Source organism: Octopus bimaculoides, chromosome 12, assembly GCF_046866305.1.
Source record: "Octopus bimaculoides isolate indiv1 chromosome 12, ASM4686630v1, whole genome shotgun sequence".
In the NCBI taxonomy this organism is placed as follows: domain Eukaryota; kingdom Metazoa; phylum Mollusca; class Cephalopoda; order Octopoda; family Octopodidae; genus Octopus; species Octopus bimaculoides.
Genome location: NC_142939.1, coordinates 30,240,193 through 30,262,582, shown reverse-complemented (window position 1 = coordinate 30,262,582; position 22,390 = coordinate 30,240,193). Strand labels below are relative to the sequence as shown.

Genomic DNA, 22,390 nt, shown 5'->3' with positions numbered 1-22,390 from the left:
GCAGGTGTAAGTCTAATCCTAGAAATATATTATTAGTTCTACATTGTTTCGTTGTCTTTAAAAATATCGACATGTTTAAATACTCTCTTTGGAAGAGACCAACTATAAACAATTCGATTCGACAAGTGATGCTTACCGTTTATTGCAGGAATAATAAAATTCACTGCCTACTCCGTACTGGAATTTTAATTCAAGTATCTGAAATGACAGGACAAATATTTTTGTTGTGGAATCCGGCAGCCTTAATGCGAATTTGACTAATGATAGCTAGAACTGGTCACTACAGCTTCGACAATTTAAGAGCAAGATAACGGTAATCGCTAAAGTCACTTACATTATTTAAAGGGATCACTGTCAGTATAGAAATGTTGAGATATATAATACATTAAGTTCTTTTAAATGATCTAACTAGCAATAATGAAATGATTCTCACCCATGTACACATCTCCATCTTCACATGTATTGAGAACCATGTTCGTTGGTTATTTCATGTTTGGTATCTTGTTATTTGATTATAGCCTGTGTCACTTAATTATTGACTCCTAGCATCACCATTTCTGTTCGGTATTCCAGGTAAGGGGTTATCCAGTAGCGCTCGTAAATCTTCTGAGTTGCCTGTATCCAATATATCGCAACCTACTCCTCATCATTAATGTAGCCGGTACTTTGCGGTATTTTTGTACATGATCCAGGTCGTTAATCTCCTTTGGAGAGTGAATGCAGAGGTTTTCCCAAAGGCAGTTTACTCTGAAGAATTGCACTTTAATTCCGTCCTATTATCTAGGACTATATTAACGTGTGATATGATCAAACTAGTCTCTGTGTGTTGGATCAATTTAGTTTCTGTGTTAGAAGTTGGGAATTCCATATGTACCTGAGCAACAAAGAATTTGATCAGTAACACCACGACCACCAATAATAAACTTTACATCTGTAGCAATTCCATAGACTTACTGATACTGCTTCCCATGTCTACCTGTTCTCGCAGTTCACGTTCTTTTTGAGGAGTTTTGTTTTGTCAGCAGCATCACTATGTTTTCTTAGATTTACTATTCTGTAAATGTTTAGTCTTCTTCACCCACGAGAGTGATATAGTGTTTGCCATTCCTATCATGTTGCTTACTTCAGCATCCACACTAACACTGGGGCTAACGGAAAGGAGGTAAAATACACGCATGTTTCACTCCTGTATTCAATTCGAAGCATTTAATATATGACTACCATTAATAAATCTGCAAGTCATTCCTTCTCGTTTTCTGTTTAACGGATAACGTTGCTGGAAACGTAAACTAGATAGCGTAAGAGTGAGTTCTAGTCAAGTAACTGGTTCACTGCAATAAGTGCTGCCAGTTTCGTTCAGAGTCTGTTTCTATGGAGATCTGTTCGCTTAACTCTTATTTCAGCGTCAACTATTTCCGTCATTGTCTAAATGTGAATTCTCTTGAAAACATTTGAAGGAACAGTGAATAATGGCACCGCTCATCTTACATTCAAATGATCCTGTTTTTACCAAAACAATATATCTTACATATTTTGTTAAATGTATATTGCGGTTTTTGTAGGAGTGTTAACATAGGAAAAAACTAAACTTATAATATACAGATTATGGTTGTTTTTACCTGTATATATTTAGACAAATCTTTAATTTAATTTTAAGAAGTATTTTGTGTACTGATACAACATATCACTAAAAATATATACCTGTTTGTGTACGTCTGTTGTGTTTTGTGTGCATGTGTGCGAGCATGCGCGCGTGTGTGTGTGTCTGTGTCTGTGTGTATGCACAAGTTGTGTACACTTATACAAACTGTATTTAATTAAATTACTTCGTTCAGCTTGTATTGTAAACAAATTCTTGGATAAATCATTTGCGCACCAGTCATATTTTACGGTTTTTTCGGTGCTGAAAGATAGACAGAGATGTATTATAGTGTTATTATCACTCAGCTTTGAGCGTCTGAAATATGCGATTTAAAAATACTTTGCAGGATTTGTACTTCGGTCATTCTTTTTGTAATTGAAGGTGCATTTTTAATCGTTTTCTGTTTTCTATCCATTTTGGTCTTATTCTTTTAGTTTCATATGTGTTGAGAATCTGTTAAGATTCCCGCTTGTTGTATCAAACAACAATAGATACTGTTTCAATTCAGTGATGAGAATTAAACAATATTATTTGGAATCTATTTCATTTATCGATTTCCTAGTAATATATTGGTTAAATTCTAACCGTGATGTATATCATCTATTGCAATGCACATGATCATAGTATTATTGTGTATATATCTAAATACCAACATCTTCATTCAACTTACCCCATTTACCTTGTTTAAACGGATGCAGCAAAAAAAAAAACGCTCTGCGACCTTTGAGATTATTAGATAAATTTCTACCATTGATAAATATTTTATTGATTTGCATAAATGTGATAAGAAACCTTTGGAAAAGTATTATTTGTTTTTATGAGATTAAGATAAATCTGTATGAAGTGAATAGTAGTATCTGTTCTATGTACAAATGTTCTATTGTATTAGGAGAGAGAAAATCGCATGTACGACATTGCTGCCTTTTCTATTGACATTTCAAGTATAACTGAAGTGAAATTTATTAAACTAAGGAACCAAACCACGTTAGAAGCGTGATTCACTGGAATCTCAATGTGGTCATTAATGTTATCACGACAGTGTAATATGTAACGCCATGATCATAAATATTGTGTTCATTAACGTATAGAAATAAAAACATTATTCAGCTCTTTTCCAGTTACATAATCATCCATCTTCGCAGACGTGACATCGTCACAAACTTTTATTATATTTCTTGCGCAATGCAAGTTGTTTTTTTTTTTTACCGAGCTCTTCAGTCATTTGTGAAATTTGTAAGAGATAGGGAGTGAAGCTCTCGCACATGGTTTAGTGTTTATACCCGCTTCAATCGTTTTGTATTCATACTGTCTTGCCTCAGATCCTACTGATCACACAAACAGGGACAATGATAGGCCAACCATCATTGTGTCGTCCGGTAATCCGATATAGTATACCTTTGAACAATATGTATGCTCACTAAAACCAACGAAAATATTGGTTTGGACAAGGGAAGAAGTTTATCACGCGGACACTGGTACTTACTTCATTAACTCGACCTCGGCCTAATTTGAACTCAGAATTTAAAGTTAGCATTTTGCCAAGCACGGTAAATAATCTGACAACTCGTGGCCTTAAAAACTAATGAAAATATTAAATACCTTTCACACAACATCCATTCGCCTTTTGAAAAGGAATGCCACCTGATGCCATGTCCTCAAAAAAAAAAGTTTTCTGTTACATAGTTCATAGCATGTGAGAAAGATAGGGATATACAAAGAGTTAATATAGAGACTTAGACATGCACATGTTCTGAATGTGGAATGAGATGTTCTAAGAATTTTAAGTATATCTGAAACGGATTTAGTGCGATGCTATAAAGTTTCGCTCCTTCAATACAAAATCTGACATCTGCGTCATTCAGATATTCAGCACAATCTCTTGATTTATATGTATCAAAGCCTAGACCGTAATACCTATTCATAATGTTTATCCTTCCATCTCAAAAGTATTTTGATAGGTGTTTCGAAATTGTCATTCACATAACCAATTTAAAAGTTTAGAACTATGTATTTCAACTTGCTCTAAGAATTAAATGGATGTAGCTTGATGTATAATATAATCTTCTAATTGCATTTAGATGTTATTCCACACTAATCCGGCCAAATCTTATTTGGTTTTTAAAATAGAAATGGAAGCCAACTATTGTTGGCTTGAATATGATATAATTGAAAAAAAAAAAAAAAAAGGAGTTAATACAGTTAATGTTCTGTAAACAAACAACATGGTGGGAAATGTCGAAAGGAAAAGAAAACCCAGTTTTGTGTTTCCTTTAAATCTGGAAATACATAATATATTATATTTGTCGAATAATTACATATATATAAACTTTCATAACATTAAATTATTTCGTGAAACAAAATGCAGAAATATTGTGTGTTGTGTTGCATGTCTTGTGTTTGTGTATGGCTAGAAGGCAACACACGTTGAACATATGTACAATATATTACTATTAGGAATAATCGGATGTTCACTTGGAAGAAATTGGGGAAATGCACTTGCTAAAGAAAATAAGCACGATCTATTTAATGCAACTATCATAGATAATTAATTCCAGAGAATTAAATTGCACTTTCCTTTTGCATTTAACTTAAAGAGAATCCCAGATTCATCTGCTTCAATATCGTATTCCAAAATCGTCTTCCTTAAATGAATAACATGTATCACGAAAGAGAGGTTTCGACACATAGAATAGACGCTGAGATGATTTGCATGAATAAATGATATTCATGTAGCATTACTAAGATAAATATGAACTCAACTTTTACTTCTCAACCTTGTTAGACTCTCCGTATAAAATTATAAATCAACGCATGAGACAAATTTTAATATGCTAAAAGGGAAATATCAACAGTTCTGTACAGTTATACAGAATGGTTTCTGAATTCAGCCCATATATAACTTTAATCAAATTACAGCATCTAGGCGGCCACTTGACATGCTATAAATAATCGTGATCCCGCGTTTACATAGCATTCTACCATCTAAGTAAAGAAATCTTCACGACAATTTAGATAAAGATATACAAAACTACATATTGGTTAATCTAGAAAATTTTAGATATGGATTTTTATAACAACGGCTGACTCGACAAAATCAACCACAACAATAATATCGGTCTTCAATTGGAAGCTTATAAGTTTATACTTTCTTATTCACCTCTAAATACATTGGTGTCATTAGACACGCAGAACATATACGGAGTTAAAGTGGAAGAATTTATACCGTTGATCTAAGGTGTGTAGGTCGCTAGCATTGTCACACAACCTATATAATATAATATTTTTTTCTTCCGTAGAGAGTTGTCATTCAATACGCTCAAATTGAAACATCACTCGAATAAATACAATAAACATATGAATATGTAAATTCATACTTCTCTCCTCTGTGTGTGTGTGTATGTATGTGTGTGTGTATGTGTGTGTATGTGTGTGTGTGTGTGAGAGAGAGAGAGAGAGAGAGAGAGAGAGAGAGAGAGAGAGAGAAAAATCATGTGTGCATGCGTGTACAGTGTGAAAGAGTGAAAAATTAAGCTGATACATTTACAGATATTCATAAATATTCTTTTGTTAAATGTATGATCCCACTGGGAGTAACATTGCTTAATCATTCAATGTAACTTTTATCAACAACCCGTGGATGTTTACTGAAAGTTGTCAGCCGTGACTGCTATTGATTTCTTTCGTTTCAATCTAAGTGACAATCAATTACGCTTTCCCCCAATGAAGTAGAATATATTATACTTTTAAAAATGTCAAGCTATATCACTGATAACAAAGAGGTCAGTTCGATTCTGCGAGTCATACGTTCGCATTTTCCATATCTGTGTAATATAGTTTGACTTACACAATGCTGTATTCAACTCTTTAAATGTCATGCTATTTAATCTTGATATCAAACAAGCTATGCTGATATCCTGATAACACTTCTTTTCAAATATTTTTCTGTTGTTTGTTTCTTTACAAAACAATACACATTGAGCCGTACTACTTCACTTCTTTGCACGTCCGATGCTTTAAGGTTGTGATTTGAACCAATAACATTAGCGACTGCGTATTTGTATACGTTCAGCTTACTAATAAGCTGTATATTGTTTATATACTTTTCTTTGTTGATTTTGTATGAGTTTATGACGAATTCCTGTTTATTTATAAAATAGAAATTTCGTCAGAATGAAAGTTTACATGCTTTAATTTTCTGACACAATTTTAAATAAATAACGCATTATTACGATTTTTTTTTTTTTTTTTGCTTGAGAATTCTTTATCTGATTTTATTTGAAACATTTAAGTATGCATCCTGTGTATGTATTTACATTATATATTATATATATCGTTCCCCATTGGTGGGATCTCGGCGCTGACATCACTAAATGGGGACAATATTATTGTTAAAAGCATGAAATTGTTGCGATCGTGTGGACGATAACTGAAGTGGATTTAGCGACATTCTATGCGTGTATTTTCCGTTCTTTCCCTTTGTTTGTACTTCTATATAAACATATCTTTTTGAACATATTACTTAAAATCACGTTACGCACCTCCTTATTTTGTTAACATTCTCTGAATATTTATATATACACACATATATATCTTTTCTCTTAAATAAGTTATTTAATCTAAGATAGTATATAAAAACCTCAAAATGAACCTCAGTGAAATGTTGCAAATTTATTCTAAGTAAAGTCTAGGCGTTCTGTAAAACTAACTTTATAAATCTGTATCTTCAAAGAAGGCTTCAACTTTACAGGTGATAACAGTAAGAATATGTGGTGCAAATGTCTTCCTCCGGGATTTAGAGTGTGAAACGGAATTAGTTGCTTACTTTTGGTTTTCCGGTCACTTGCAATTACAAAATAATACCTGTATTTCAATAAGTATCGATTGGTTTTATTTTTCAAATTGGTGCATATTTCATGAACTCCTTCATTAAGCTTCTATTTGTTTCTTTTTCCTCTTCACACATTTCTTTTTTTCTCCTGTCTTACGTTTTACTTTTTACTTCCCCTTTCTTAACACTTTTCTCCTTTTTTTATTTTTCCCCTTTGCTCAGATTTCCGTACTGCTTCGATCCTCGTCCTCTCCAATCCAGCAGCCATTACCTGATTGTATTTCAGCCCCGGTCTCTCATCTACCTTTCGGGATGCCAATCAGTTACTCCCCACACATGAGGGCGCCGATGCCCTCATGTCATTCGCTGCTCCACTCCTGACTGTACGTCCTACTCTTATGCATACAACGAACTACCTGCAGCACGTATGCTATAACCAACAACTTGAAGAGAGGCAACAACTTTCCAGGATGTGGTTGTTTCTATCATCTCTCGTGAGTCGGCTTGACTCGTCGTCCCTTGAAAGCACTCTTAATGTGGAGATGCAGCAGCTCATAAAATCTCTCAGCAGCGCGGCAGCGGCCATTAACTATACTCTCAGATGAGACGGCATGCCTGCCTGACGCCCAGCCCACACTCGTCCACATTACCCGGATCGGAAGGCTTCATAAAATCCCTCTTAAGATCCCTTGGTCATCCCCAAACCATCGCCGATAGAGATGGCCTGTCCAAGGTAAGGCCAAAATATCGTACTTCGGGCAGACACCAATACTTAGAGTGTCCGAATATGCTGCACTCCTCTCTTTCGTGTGTTCCCAGTTTTCTACCCTGAAGCAGATATCGAGCGATTCTAAGTATCTCATTGTGGAGCTTGACATGGAAAACAATAGGTCCGCCGTTAGATTGTCTGCCATGATTTCCGATCAGGGTTTTCCGCTCTAGCGAAGATCGGCCTCAACATTAATTCCTCCAAGTCGGAGGTCGTGAATCTTAATGACGACGCAAAAGGCTTCACAGCCTCATTCTCATACGTGGGTTTACTACTTCACCAGGTGCAGGAGAATTCATCCCGGTGTATTTCTTGAAATAGGGCTTCAACTTGGTATCTCCCCTCACATAACACAACGCCTATATCCAACGGACCTCCGAAAGGATTTTCAGGGTTCGCTTCGACGATACTGGATTGCCAGTACACTCGTGAAATATGGCGACCTTGGCCATAGATATCCGGCCCCACTGGCTCTGCCTGCTATTCTCTCATCTATAACTTCTTGTGTCTTCATTAACTGGGTTCTTCACAACACAAATGAACGTAGTGTGTTCAGGAAGCGCAAAGTGGCCTACGCGAGTGAAGCCATCTCGGCCTGCGCCCTGCTCACTTCTCGCTTCTGTAGACATCCGGTCCTCTAGAAAAAATACGAAACTCTATCCAGTGTTGCATGATTTCAGATGAGTTATTGCTGCGATTTTACTACAGCCGTATGACATGTTTTCTGTCAGCTTCAGAACCTTATGCAGTGCCATCACTTGCCACTGGCACTCACCTTGATAGCGATTGTTTGTGCATTAGCGTCTCCCAAAGTTTGGCCTTCAGATGTGTAAGCCTCTCCAATACCGTTGCGGATCCAATGTGGTTTCTTTCAGCATGCACCGATTGTCATGTCATCATAGTGCTGGGTGCCTTTCATCATGCCACCCTTAACAAGATCACAAGGCATGACGTGTACACCGCAGTTCGAGGCAGCATGGCTAGACTGAGGGGATGGTAAGATGCCTGACAGTATGATAATACTCTCGTTCCGTGTCGGTAATCACCTCACTTGTGATGTCACACTTTGCGAGACCTTCTCCACCGGCAGCTAGGTCTATTCATCTATCAGCTATGGCTTCGCTGTTCGACAAATTGTCAAAGTATCGTCGCCTTCTGAAAGGTTTATGGTTGAGGCTGCTCTCTGCTATCGGGGTGGAGATAGTAGTACGCAAGTGCTAACTCAGTAAATCAGCGTAGCTGAACCAGCACATCTCCGTTACCATCATCCATCGCAACGCCTTTTCCATTCTTTCTGCTGGAACAATGAAAGGGTCTGAATTACAAGACATGGAGAGAATGCAAGAATCTGGTATTTACGCTTACTATATTGATAGTTGGGAGCTTCCCAACTATCTCACTTTACACCTCATTCGCTTCATTTTTCTCTCTGTTTCCCTTTTTCCTTTTCTCTGTCCTCAACACTTTCTCTCTTAACACTTGATTCTCTAATCTTTTGCCAGCAGGTGTTCAGGTTCATTGCCAAATCAAATTTCATAATGAATTAACTTTCATAAATCAATAGATTCATCTGCCTTTTAAAGTTAGTTATTATAAATTACCACCCAGAGCTTATGAGCAGAGTAGATCTGTAAACCCGGTAGAGAGAGTGAATATTTCAATGCATTTGTCCATAACTATTTTATATCTCACATATTTCAAAGAGGTGCTCAGGTCTCCAGAGAAGCTACCTTCCATAATTGCATATACACTTTATTTATTCTTCCAAACATCTAAATCAGTAAGATTATGTTGACGTCATCAAACTTTTTTATAGAATTCAAGATAATATGTAATAATTATTTTTTCGAATGTTGGATCTTAAAGCAAATTTACTGTAAACAACAGCTTGTAAATATTGGTCTCAAATTTCGGGGAATGGGGAAAATCGATTACATCGACCCCAGGGCTCGACTGGTACTTTTTTGTATCGATCTCTAACGATGAACGGGAAAGTCGACTACTACGGAAGCGCAACTCAGAAAACGTAAAGACGGACGAAATAGCGTTACTCATTTGCCCGAAGTGCTAAAGAGTCTATCAACCTACCATGCAAATATTGGTTTGAAAAGAATTCTTTTCGTATCGAAAACTTTGAAAGCCATACGTAGGCCTCGGGTCGACATGTTTTGAAAACAGAACAGGTCTTCTACGATTGGACTAACGTAGTCCTCCCAATTTATCCAGCGAGAATTGTATACTATTAATATTATTAAAAAAATTATAAGCTTCAAAGCAAACATGAAATTATTTTGTTATGGAACATTGATTGTTGAAGGAGATATATTGTGATTAATAGCGTCTAAATATTGAGAAACATACTTTGGATGGAATAATTCCAATGCTGTCCTCGGGACTTGAGCCCACGAACGTGTTTGTGGTAATATTTGTTTATGCGAATACATGTATATTTTTATTTAAGATTACCAAAGGATATTTGCAGAATTCAGTCGTGTCAGTCACTACGAAATAACAATATTTTCTATTTATTCCAGATGTTTCGACGTATTTGTGAATGTGTGTCTATTTACACCTGTTTTGTAGTTATCGACTGCATATACATAGTTGTGTGATAATATACTTGTATTCATAGAATAGGTGCACATGTCTCTTAACTGCATGAATGTGAGTGTCCACGTGAGAGTGATAACATTTGTTTTATCTCTATATACCGTTTACACCTCTGATTGCATGTATATGTTCTAGCCAGGAAACACAAATAAAGAATCTTGCTAAGACTAGAATCAATTGGATTTGTGGTATCGGATATGTTTCTTTTGTCTTGTAAAATCTTAGCACAGAACGTTTTTCTATTTCTTTCCTCTTTTTTTATGTAATTCTGTTTATATATAAGCCAGTGCCCTATGAGATGAAACAAATGAGATTCTATACCCAGGAGGCAAGATCTGAATGCTCTGCCATGTTCCGCACTGTGTTTCCTAATTTAGAAAAAAGAAAAAAAAATAATAATCATATGGTGAACAGTTTATCTGTACAATACATATCATTTATTCACTCGCCCATTACATGATATTTTTCAGATATTGTTATGCGTGGGCAACTATGTATTGCACAAAGACCATTCAGATGAATATCAAAACTATTACCTCATGAGGATCTGTAAAAACGCTTTTAGTGCTAGGTGTGGTACTGCATACTGGACGCAGACTGCACCGATGTCCATGTTTTCATAATACGTCTAATGTAATCATATGATATTATAGCTTTACACACAGAAACCGATATATGCATTATTCACATGTACTATGATGCTGGAAATAAGGGCCGTTCGAATTGCTATGCGTTTGGTTCTGTTTGGACAACCAAGACAAGAGCTAGGGGAGGTGACGGGCATGATGGTCAGTCTCACTCAGAAACGGCAGAGATGAAGCTGCCCCTGAATGGCCAGGCAGAGGTGGTGAAAGCGTATATCGCTTCCGTCCTCTACTACCACCTGGTCGTCATTCCTTGTCTTGTTTTATTGTTGATGAAACTAGAACGCTTGCTATCTCGCTACGACCAAATGGCATAGTGGTTAAGAGCGCGGGCTATTAACCCTAAGATTCTGAGTTCGATTCTAAGCAGTGACCTGAGCAACAACGATAATAATAATAATAATAATAATAACATCGAAAATACCTTAGGGATGAGAAACCAAGACACCTGAAGAACGCTGAGGGTATATTAGCCGAAACGTTGTGTAAACATCAAAGGATAAATATCCGTCGAATGTAACTAATGTAAATAATGTAAATAATGTAAACAATGGTTGGTCATTTCAGAGGACTTTAAGGCCCAGGCCTATGGAAAAAAATCGAGAAATCCCTGAACTCGCAGTGCTACCTGGAAGACGTGACAGTTCTGGACATCAGTAAGAGGCACAGAAGTACTGTCAGCCGGACCTGTCTCAGTTGGGTGCAGAGCGATGAAACCGTTCTGCATACACCTGCCCATTGTCCGGGCATTGCTGTTTTATGGAGCTAATATCGAACAGCTAATATCGTGAGTAGGATAGATTTACTAAGTGGAGGAGCATGTTGGGAAGATCACCTCACTTCTTTTCGCCAGAAAGAGCAGGCAATTTTGTTGTCTGGTGGCTGTGGCGGAAGAGACAGTGTGGTAGACGAGGTGTATAGGACTGAAGATAGATACTTTCCCCTTCAACTAATGCCTCATCAACATTTTGAAGTTCAATCTCTAAAGTAAAGTGAGAGTGGAGAAAAGAAATACCCCACCTCAGTAATTTTGTTGAAGGGTGGCCCGTAAGACTATGCCTCCTCGAGCAGACCCCTGTAAGCTGAAGGGACTTGGGAGAATACGGGTACCCGCCCGAGGTGCCTTGGCGGAATATTACTGCTTGTGTGATTATTGTTGTTATTGTTTTTTTTTAAGCTTTACACGCATTAAATGTAAATCCTCACTGTTCTTGGTCGTGTATTTTTGTTTTTGCGTAGGACTCTTGTAAGCAATAAACAAATTATTATTATTATTATTATTATTATTAGTATTATTATTATTATTATTATTATTATTGTTCAGTAGTTTTATTTTTATAACGTGCTTTCACTTCACTACCGAGCGCAGCTCTGTGCGCCTTGGGTATGTGCTGTGGTTTGCTGTGGCGCTCTTATGTTTACTGTATTGAAAGTGTTTTGCGTAGAATGTGTGCAGTACCTAGTAGTGCAATTTTCTGTATGTTATATATATTTGTAAGTCCTGGTGTTTTTGTTATGTATTTGTCTGAATATTTTTTATTATACCTAAGGCACCTACTATGATAGGAATTGCTTCTGTTTTTAGACTCCACATTCGAGTTATCTCTATTTCCAGGTCTTTGTATTTTGAAAGTTTTTCCATTTCTTCTTCTTCTTCTTATTATTATTATACACTCAACAGATTAGACTGTTAGAAAGGAAGAGAATACTAATATCGGGCCTTAGGTGCCAAGAACCCTCCAAAGTATCCTAGCTATCCCTAATAACACCGTCTTCTGCAACTGCACTAAACTGAGTTTTATGCCTATTTCCTCTATTCGTCGGTTCAGATATTTAGGGATAGTTCCCAATGCACCTATAACTCCTCCGATACATTTTACACGCACCTTCCATAGTCTCTGTAATCCAGTACCTTGGGCCTGGCACTTTGCTATTTTTCTATACTTTTCATATTAATGTTCTCATCATTTAGGAATATAAGGTCAATTATCGGGCACTTCCTATCCTCTTTATCTACTACTATCAAATCAGGCCTCCTAACTCTGTCAGTCCCACAACAACATGTACTTCTTACTTTCTAGTACTTTAATAGATTCATGTTCATGCCAATTATCAGTATATTCAAATTCTAGCTTTCTACAAAGTGCTATCCTTGGATTGTCATGTCTTTCTTGTATTCTTTCTGTTTCAGCATGCTACATGCATATGAGTAACACTTTCCTATTTTGATTTGCATAATCTACATTGAGAATCTATTTCGTTTTTGTTTACTTTGGCTTTTATCTAATTAGTACTTAATGCTTGATCTTGTGTAGCTCCTAACATGTTTTCTGTCTCCCTCTTCAGTTTTCACTTCTGCAACTATAACCATGTCTCACTACTACTATTTACTGAAAATATTTCTGGGAATCTACCATGCAACGCCTTCTCCTACCAGTCAGATAGTTACTCTTTTTTTCTGGTTTTTAAGTTCATTTATTGTTTTGGTTTCCATATATCTTGCTGTGGCTCTAGCGGCATTTTATAAACTTTCTTTACTATTACCTACATAAGAGTATGTATCTACTCTAGCTAACTCCACGCAGTCTTCCACTGATATTATTATTATTAGTTCTTTTTTTTTATTCGTTCTTAGCATTTCATCCCTTCGGAGTTGATAAATTAAATATCAGTGAATCACGTGGGTTGATGTAGTCGACTAGGCCCCAATTATCTTTAAACCATAGGACCCACGCTGACATTCTTTTTGCTTATTGGGCAATATGTCACATTCTATCAAAAAATTATAGGTATATTCAGTCAAGACAGATGCTAGTATTTTATGCATTGTTGTTAGGCAGGTTATGGGTCTATAATTTTTTGGTTCATTAGTGTCTTCATTTTTTGGAAATAGTTATGTAACACTATTAACTTGACAGGAGGGAATTGTACTAGGTTGTTTCAAAACATTGTTGTAAAGTTTGTTTGCAGTTCATGACTCTCTGGGAAAGCATTCAATCAGAAGTTAGGAATTATATCCTTTCCTGGAGACTTCCATTTGTTTGACTTCCTGAGAGCAGATCTTACATCTTCTATCTTGATACCCTCCCACTTTTTGCTCTTCTAAGAAGTTTAAGTCAGTAGATAATCTATCAATCCAAGGGGCTTTTTGATTGTGTGTGTGTTTTTTTTTTCTTTAGCCTAAATTTTATTCCAAAATTCCTGCACTTCTTTTGAGGGGAATTTTAATTGAGATTTTAACTATCTTCCTGGGAAAAATTTTGGGGGTATTCTTTGGCATACTCTTGTACTTGAAGAATCTAATACGCATTTGGTACCGTGCTATTCGGGTAGCTACAGCGCATATCTTTTGCTTTATATCGTCTATGGTAGTATCGATGTCAAGTATGTTTTTCATATTATATTTCTTCTTTTATTTTCGGGTTTTGTTGTTTAGATAGTCTTGTTAAACTTGAGGTTTTTTCACTGGGCTTAACAGTTACATTAACTCTTTCTATCATTACTGCATTTTTATCAGACCTGGATTGGTCTAAAACTATTTCTTCTGTAGTATCTTCTTTAGCTGCAACTTCGTTCCCTTTATCCCTTAATGATTGTTTAATTTGGTCATTCTCTAATCCAGTTACTAATTTCTATATATGATCTTACTTCAAGGTGCTTGTGCCTCAATTTCAGGTAGGTTCGTTTAGTATTAGATTTATTTGTGGGGAAATAATGGCATGCTAGTAGGCTTTAATAACTTCTTCATCATCTCCCCTAGACCATGTTTCATTCTTTTCTTTTCATTATTTGATGACGAGCGTGGATGGTCTTCTGTTGGTATATTCCGGTCGTGGGGTACTTCCAGCTCCTGTGTTTCGGGAGCATTTGAACCAGTAGCTGATTTTTCGTGTCCAGTCTGGTTCCTGACTGGGGTACGCAACCCTTGTTGAACCGGGTGACCGATTTTCCGGTTTGTATTTTGCTTTGTTATCATTGAGTCATGACGAGCTTAGACGTTCACATTCTCTGAATGAAGACATTACTCGTAACGTAGGTTCTTATGACTAACAGATCTTTATTCGTCTGTATTTTCTCTCTAGATAGATTTGTCTCTGGGCATAGTTTTTTTGTGGTGCTTTTAAACGTATGAATTTTTCACTCTGTATTAGTTGAAAAAAAAATGTTTAATGTTTATTTTTTGATTCGCTTGTGACACGTGCTTTCATATACATGTATGTGATGTGTATCCTGTAAATTTCATGTAGTTGTGTAAACATGTGGATGTATATGTAGTCCTATGTGTGTTGAAATGTATATATGATTGTGTATATATTAGAGTGTACGTGTAATTAATCAATTTACGTACTTAGTGATTTGTTCCACTTACATTTTATCACATGTAAACATTCCGATGTTGAATTCGCATGTGTCTTTCGCAAGTTTCACTGAGACATCGTAGATGGGAGAAACTGTGCTTTGTCTTATTATTGTTGTTGTTGCTATTATTGTGGTTGTTGTGGTTGTTGTTGTTGCTGTTACTGTCCAAGCACAAAGAATTTGACAAAATATTAGTAGTAGTAGTAGTAGTAGTAGTAGTAGTAGTAGTAGTAGTAGTAGTAGTAGAAGAAGCAGAAGCAGCAGCAACAGCAGCAGCAGCAGTAGCAGCAGTAGCAGTAGTAGTAGTAGTAGTAGTAGTAGTAGTAGTAGTAGTAGTAGTAGTAGTAGTAGTAAACTAATGTTTTCTTGACGGAATCGTAATATTTGTTCCGTCTTTTATCTAGTCTATACCACCAAATTCACCTTTGTTCACCATCAATCCTGAATCGATTAAAAGATGGATCGGTAAAGCATTGGTGTAGATGGATCGACTAACGCTTCCACAAACGTGCTGGTCGATGAATATTTCTTCATATGTATCATCATGTTATTCAGCTATGTTTTGGTTTCTAGTTCTTCAAAATACTATGGAATGATATGTAATCATCTTCTCTTCGTCGATTCTTCTCCACTACTTAACTTTTATAATTTCATCCGCTTTTCTCTTTTTACTTATTTCTATATGACTTTCCAAATTTAATTTTTAGCAAATGCGTCTATAGTGTCTCCGATTATATTCAACTTTGTATTTTTCTTTCATTTACCACTACATATTTTCACTCTGCTTTTATCTCTTTTTTGACATTGTAATTCATATTTTGTCTTTAGTAATGCTATATCGTTACCTTACTAATATTCTTGTCGCCTTATACTTCCTGCCTTTTTTTCTCGTCTGTTGTATATCATTTCCTTCCTCTCCGTGTATATTCCTTCTTTGCATAGACTTTTTCTGATCGCTTTGTTTTTCCGAGAACTTTTTCCTCTTGTAGTGTTAACTTTTTGTCTTTCTAATCGCAATGTTTTCAATTTTTCTTTAATCTTGTTTTACGTTTTCTTTACATCACTTTTTTTTCTCTCCATTTTCGCTTCGTCGGCTGATTTTGTCTTTTGCATTACATTTGGCTTAACTTCGATATTTATTCCTACTTTGTTCGTTTTTGTTTTTTAGCATTTTGTTCATTGATTGCCTTCTATTTCTTTAAACTTCTCAGTTATTTTTCGTCGTTAAGTGTATTAGATACCTTGCATTAATTACATTATCATTCAAATCACTACCACCATCACTCAAACCACTACCACCAACAACATCACTCCCAGTACCTGCTTCACGCCCATTACAACGAAGTCAACCGCGAAAATGATGGTGATGATAATGTTGATGATGAGAACAGTTGCTTTTGAAGGTTTTAGTGTTGTGGATAATGATGATGATTATGGACATGATCATGATCGTGATCATGATTATGATGATGATGAGGTAGAGGTGGGGGTGGATTTTGATGATGACATTTGTCGTGATGGTTCTATTTTATATAATTATGATGTTGGTCATCATCGTAGTCGTTGTCATCCCCCGCTTCCATTTCCTCCTCCTCCACATCATCATCTTCATCATCATCATAATCATTAGCGTGAACATCATCATCAATATCATCATCATTACTGACTTTTGTTTCCATGTTTCGTTTTCCTTGTTTTCCTCCATCTTAAATTACGTCTCTATCGAATTGTCTATCTCCTTAGTATAAGAAAATATACAACTAGAAACTTACTTGAGACAATCAAGCGTATACTGAAGAGAATTACAATAATTTACTCAGACAAGGACGGAATATTCATGAACATGTTCTGTATCGACTTAAACTAGTTCAGCAGCAATGACTTTGGTCACGAAAGCATAATTCTAAGAATGTTGCCATTACTATCACAAAAGCCTGATCAAATCCAGCTTGGTACACGCCAAAAGTGACATATTTAACGATATGTAATTTTCACAATGTATTCCTCTTAACCCAGTCGATATTTGAGAATGTCGAAACTTGAGCTATGAATCTAAGAAGTATGAGTGTAATAGTCTTCTAAATATTTGTTTGAAACATATATTTAGAAGAAATTTGAAGTTACACTTCTTAATTTCACGCATTTAATAGCACTCTAATATCACCTTTCATTATAATCATCTTAATTATCATTCGCAGGCTTCCGTCACAGTTATCCTAATCGTCTACACCACCTTCAGCAACAGCAGTAGCAACATCACTACCACGACAAATGCAAACATCATCATGCTCATGATCATTATCAACACCCTCATCACCAACTATAACAACACTATCGTCGTCGTCATAATCCTCCTCCTCCTCCTCCTCCTCCTCCTCCTCCTCCTCCTCCTCCTCCTCCTCCTCATCATCATCATCATCATCATCATCACCATCATCACCATCATCATCATCATCATCATCATCATCATCATCATCATCATCATCATCATCATCATCGCCATCAACACCATCATTATCATCACAAGTGTAAACTGCTCATGTTTTTTTTATCAATTTAGTTTTTCCAAGCATCTGACTATTATTATTTACAAGAACGCAATCGGATTATATTATTCATTGTATATATATATATATATATGTATATACTGGCCAACAAATAAATTAAACTCATTGGCGAGTCACAGTAGCTAAACATATATTAGATATGCAGGAATACTTTGTCCAAGCATTCTTACTTTTTGTTATGTCCTCAATAATTACTATTGTTGTCATTATTAACTCCATATATAGTTAAGTGGTAGAATCTTCAGAAGAATAGATCAGACTTGCCAGTTATCTGATCATGTCTTAAAATAGTGTTCATTACCAGTTAGTTGTTTTTTGTATCTTCAAATTCTTAATACCCCTCCATTTAACTCCTTTTGATGCGTATATTTTCAGTCGACGGTGATGCTGAACAGATATTCATTACGTGGCAGGGTCCTGCCTTGATTTATACATGAATACACTGTCTCAACTGTTAGCAAACATAAGTATGTCATGCAGCTATAATATATCGCCCAGTCTTGCGAACTTTTGTGTTTTCATGATGAGAATGAGTAAGTCAGTGAAAACAGCTTCTACATAGGATATTTCAGAGAAGAGAAGAACAATAAAGACACAAGATAGAAAATCAAAAGTTGATATTTACGTTTCCCATCTCATCAGAATATTTACATAAGTAAAGGACAATATACTAAGAGAAAATACTTAAATCACCTTGTAGAATTTAAATAATTTAATAAAATCGGCCATACTGACATTTTTTGGTTTTTCGTACAGTGCAATTTACTACGTAAAGGAACACATCAAAGCATTCCTATTTCAATAGTTCCCTATATCACAGCTGTCAAGATGCATATGTAACTGAGAGTAACTTTCGCATGATGGAAAGGAAGTTTACAATAGCTACATCTTTATTTAAAAGAATAATAATGACAAAAGGAAACCCTATCCGATATGCGTGAATATTTTGTTTTTTTCAAATAGTGACTGACAAGCAAATGTTATATCTATATTTTTAAGGTTATGAAAAATTAACTGTTCACTTAACATTAGAAAAGAAACCATTTTCAAAAATAATGAGCTCCGTAATATCGTATATACTTATATACTAATAGCTAAACAATCTTTATTTTATGAAAGCTGTGTCAATTTTTCTCGAGATTTAACCAATGATTATTGTTGGTGATGGCATTTTAAAACATATATTTTGTAATAAATCATTATACAATTACGATGTATTTCTCTCATCAAGTAGATATTTAATTTGCTAATATCTGCGTATACATTTATACTTATATTCCTGCAAATTCATCGAGAATATCTTACAAAGGTGAATATTTTCATATAAACCGCTACATTAGCCCAAGTGCTGGAAATAATATTTTTAAATATCTTTTCTCAACACGATGAAATAACTTCCAACAATTCAACTACGCACAGTATAAGCACAATTTCATAACAGTTTCCCCTTATCTTACAGTTTCTCAAGAATATGCATCATACTCTGTAACTAAGAGTAAAAATTCTTCTGACATTACATTCCGTACGTAGCAAATGTATAAGAACTAGTTACTCGTAAAATAAACTGTCTTTCCATACAATTTTGAAATGAGCATTAAACCATCAACAATTGAAAGAATGCATACTATATTACCCTTTTTATGATATATATATGTGTTTGCATTTGTTTATGTTTTATTTGTATATGTTTGTTTCTGTACTATATTAAAGGAATAGTTAACAAACTTTTTACCAGTAGATGCTTGTTGTCTTTGTGAAAATATTTAAAACTATGAGGCATTTTACTCAGTTAACATAGATTCGATATTTCTTCTTTTCTACTTGTAGGTGAGTAGCGCTATTCGCAGTAGCTGAAGGGATACATACCAGTTACATAATTATTATATGCAAGTAATATATATATACATGTATAGTGTTCGGATTTTGGGTAAGTTGGAGATTATTTACTTAAAATGATCGTAATGTTTAACAATTTGCTTCATTCCTCTCTCGAAAGTCTATGGAGTAATACATTGCTCCGTATAGTCTTCTTTGTTTAAAATGATATGGTATTTTTTGGCGGCGAACATTCGTTGCTAATCCATTTGGAATTCGGTTTATTATTTTTTTAATTTTCTTTGTTGAATAAGTGCTCTCATAATTTACTGCATCATATAAACACTACCGCCCTTCTTTGTATGTTATAAATTTCGATTCTTAAAATTCCTCTAAACTAAGACCTTTCATCAAAATTTCATGGAAATTTATGTTCCGATCATGAACTTAATTATGTCAATATTAGTTTACTAAACTCATAATAATTTAAAGATTCATTAAGAGAAGGGCAACGTTCTTGAAGGAAAATAAAACAAAAGTGTTAATAAATGTTAAAGCAAGTAAATCTAATTCTGACTAATGTATTTTATTATCTGTATAGAATTGTGTAAAGGCAAGCAGTACCCGATAATTTCAATGTGGTAAAATAGTTTCTTCGATCTCGTTCCGAGTTTTTTGTTGGGAAGTCAATGGTAAACTCGAATGGATTCGGAAATAGAACACCAATGGGGGTCAGAATCCAGCAAAATATGTTCATATTCAGTACAGTACCTGGTCGTTCATAATAACGGAATGTTACACCAAAAGAATTTGACAGACGTATAGTGTTTGCTTCGTATTTGTACGTAGGTTATACTTTTAGTTTTAAAACTCCTACACAGAATATGAGTTGACTTACAAAGGAAATGCATAAACGTCGTGTCCGTGTGTTGCTTGAGACTGTATAGCTAAAAGAAGATTTGTACCTATTGTTTTATACGTAGTGACAGAAAGTAATTTGCAGTTTATTGTATGAAGATCGTAGAACATACAACTTGACTTAAAAGTAGGACAATCACAGAATATCTGTTTAAAAGCACTATTGATGCTGGTTACATTTATGATAAAAAAATATTCCGGTCTAGTGTCGAAGAGACATGTGTAATACTTGGTACTTCAGTTGGATGCGGTCGAATGCTTTTGCTCTTCGATACTGTTGTTCTCCTGACAAAAACTTACAAAACTTTGAACGGTATTATTTCAATATAAATCATGAGAAAATAAGAAATGGAAATATTACTGGGGGGAAATGCCAGAAATAATGAGTTAAAATCAAACAAACATGTCCCTTTAGTACATATGAAAAGTTGAGGTAGAAACGCGGTTTAAGCTTTCAAGATATGTAAGTGATATAGATTAGATGTAGAATAAACTGTATTGTCTATTTAATTACGAAGACACATTTAACTAAACTACGTATTATTGAATTATAAGTACATATAATTACATTATTCTAATCACCTTATTTTCTCTGTAAAGGGAGGACGGGGTGGCTTTTTGAGGGCTTCCGTGACTTGTAGGATGATAGGGGCGGAAATTCTGAAATTAGACAGATGTTTCTAACGCTTGCCAAAGTATGATTTCCAGTATACGCATCTACTTACGGGCTAATTTTATCGCACAAAACATTATACGTAGTCTTAAAACTTAATTTGCAAGTTATTGTATGAACATCGTAGAGCATATAGCTTGAATTACAAGTAAGATATTTACAGAATATCTGGTCAAAAGACAAGAGTTAAAATCTGACATCTCAGCTCATACACAATAGAATAAATTACACATAACAACCAAGTTAATAATATCATCCATCATATAAGCATGCTGATCAGTCCTTAGGTATTTAGACTTGAAAAAAACAACTACAAAAATCCTACTAATATCTACTGCAGCATCAATTTATTCAAAATGATTTCACTTCCGTTATTCTTTGAAACATACATGACTCAAGAATAACAATTGCATTAGCAAATTTGTAAACACAAACGACTTGATGAAATTATGATGCATCTGTAAAAATAGCATCAGTTCCAATATAGGACGGTTCAAATATTCAGAACGCATATAGATTTATAGACTTCATTTAAATTAACTTCCAATGTCTGCAAGGAAAAGTGAACATTTTCCAGCTGCCTAATATATATGTAAGCGAAATTTTCTTAAGAAAGTGCGTAAAATTCAATCGAATTTATTATACAAAAGGGCGCACAAGAATATTATATCAGAAGCTGTGTGCGAAAGTTTCATCGGAAATTGTTTGGATGAGTGATCTGGTTGAGAGAAAATAGATCATAGGAGACGCTAACAAATTAGAAAACATCGAAATCAAACAATTTATATAGTCAGGGAAATCAATTGACCTGATTGCTAACTTTCACTTACAAGAGTTTAAAACAAGTAATTACAAGATATATTAGGTTTATAGCATTTAATGTTCAACCCTGAATTCAAACTTTAGTGGAGTCTATGTTAACGTCTATACATGTGGGGTTCTTTTTCGTACCAGTAACTTGATATATGATATTTGCCAGAATTTTTAAGTCGTGACTATAATCAGGGACGAATCTAGTCAAAAGAATTGTTATAATTCAATGAAAAATATCGACATTATTCAAGAGTCGGATAATCATACACTAGAGACAATTTCCTTGAGAGAAACCGTAAAGTATAATTATGCTAATATACTTAATATGAATATATACTTAGTATACAATGTAGATATATATGTATGTAAATTTTCCTGTTGATGCTCGATTATTTTATTAGTAATAATATTGATGACACAGGCTACTACTGAGATGGTTACGGCGTCAGATAGGCAGGTTTGCGACAATAATTTCGGCTTCTAATCGCACCGCAGTCAACAATAAGTTACAGCATTTAATTTTCGGTTATAAAATACTCATTTCAAGACCGGAGTCAATTCACCTTCATATCGTTTCTTCTTACTTCGTCTTTCTTTCTCTCTTTCTACATACTTATCTCATTTCCTGTGTGCATATCTCTCTACCTTCTCTTTCTCCCTTGAACATGCACAAACCCTATTTCGTGAAGACATTTATTGTGGTCAGGCATAGAAAATCTTAGGCTCTTCCAAGAATTACTTATCGTCCCAAA

The 22,390-nt window shown here is 35.1% G+C and overlaps 1 protein-coding gene across 2 annotated transcripts in view; it reads left to right on the top strand.

Annotated features, from left to right (window-relative positions):
- Positions 1-22,390, top strand: part of LOC106869914 (neurotrimin) — a 1,519,776-nt gene that overhangs the window by 641,045 nt on the left and 856,341 nt on the right. The window contains exon 4 of one of the 2 annotated variants that reach the window (XM_089360902.1): positions 19,247-19,346. The exons of the other annotated variant lie outside the window; for it this stretch is intronic. The gene's annotated coding sequence lies outside the window, so the exon portion shown is untranslated. The remainder of the gene's footprint in view (positions 1-19,246; positions 19,347-22,390) is intronic. 2 annotated transcript variants of the gene reach the window in all.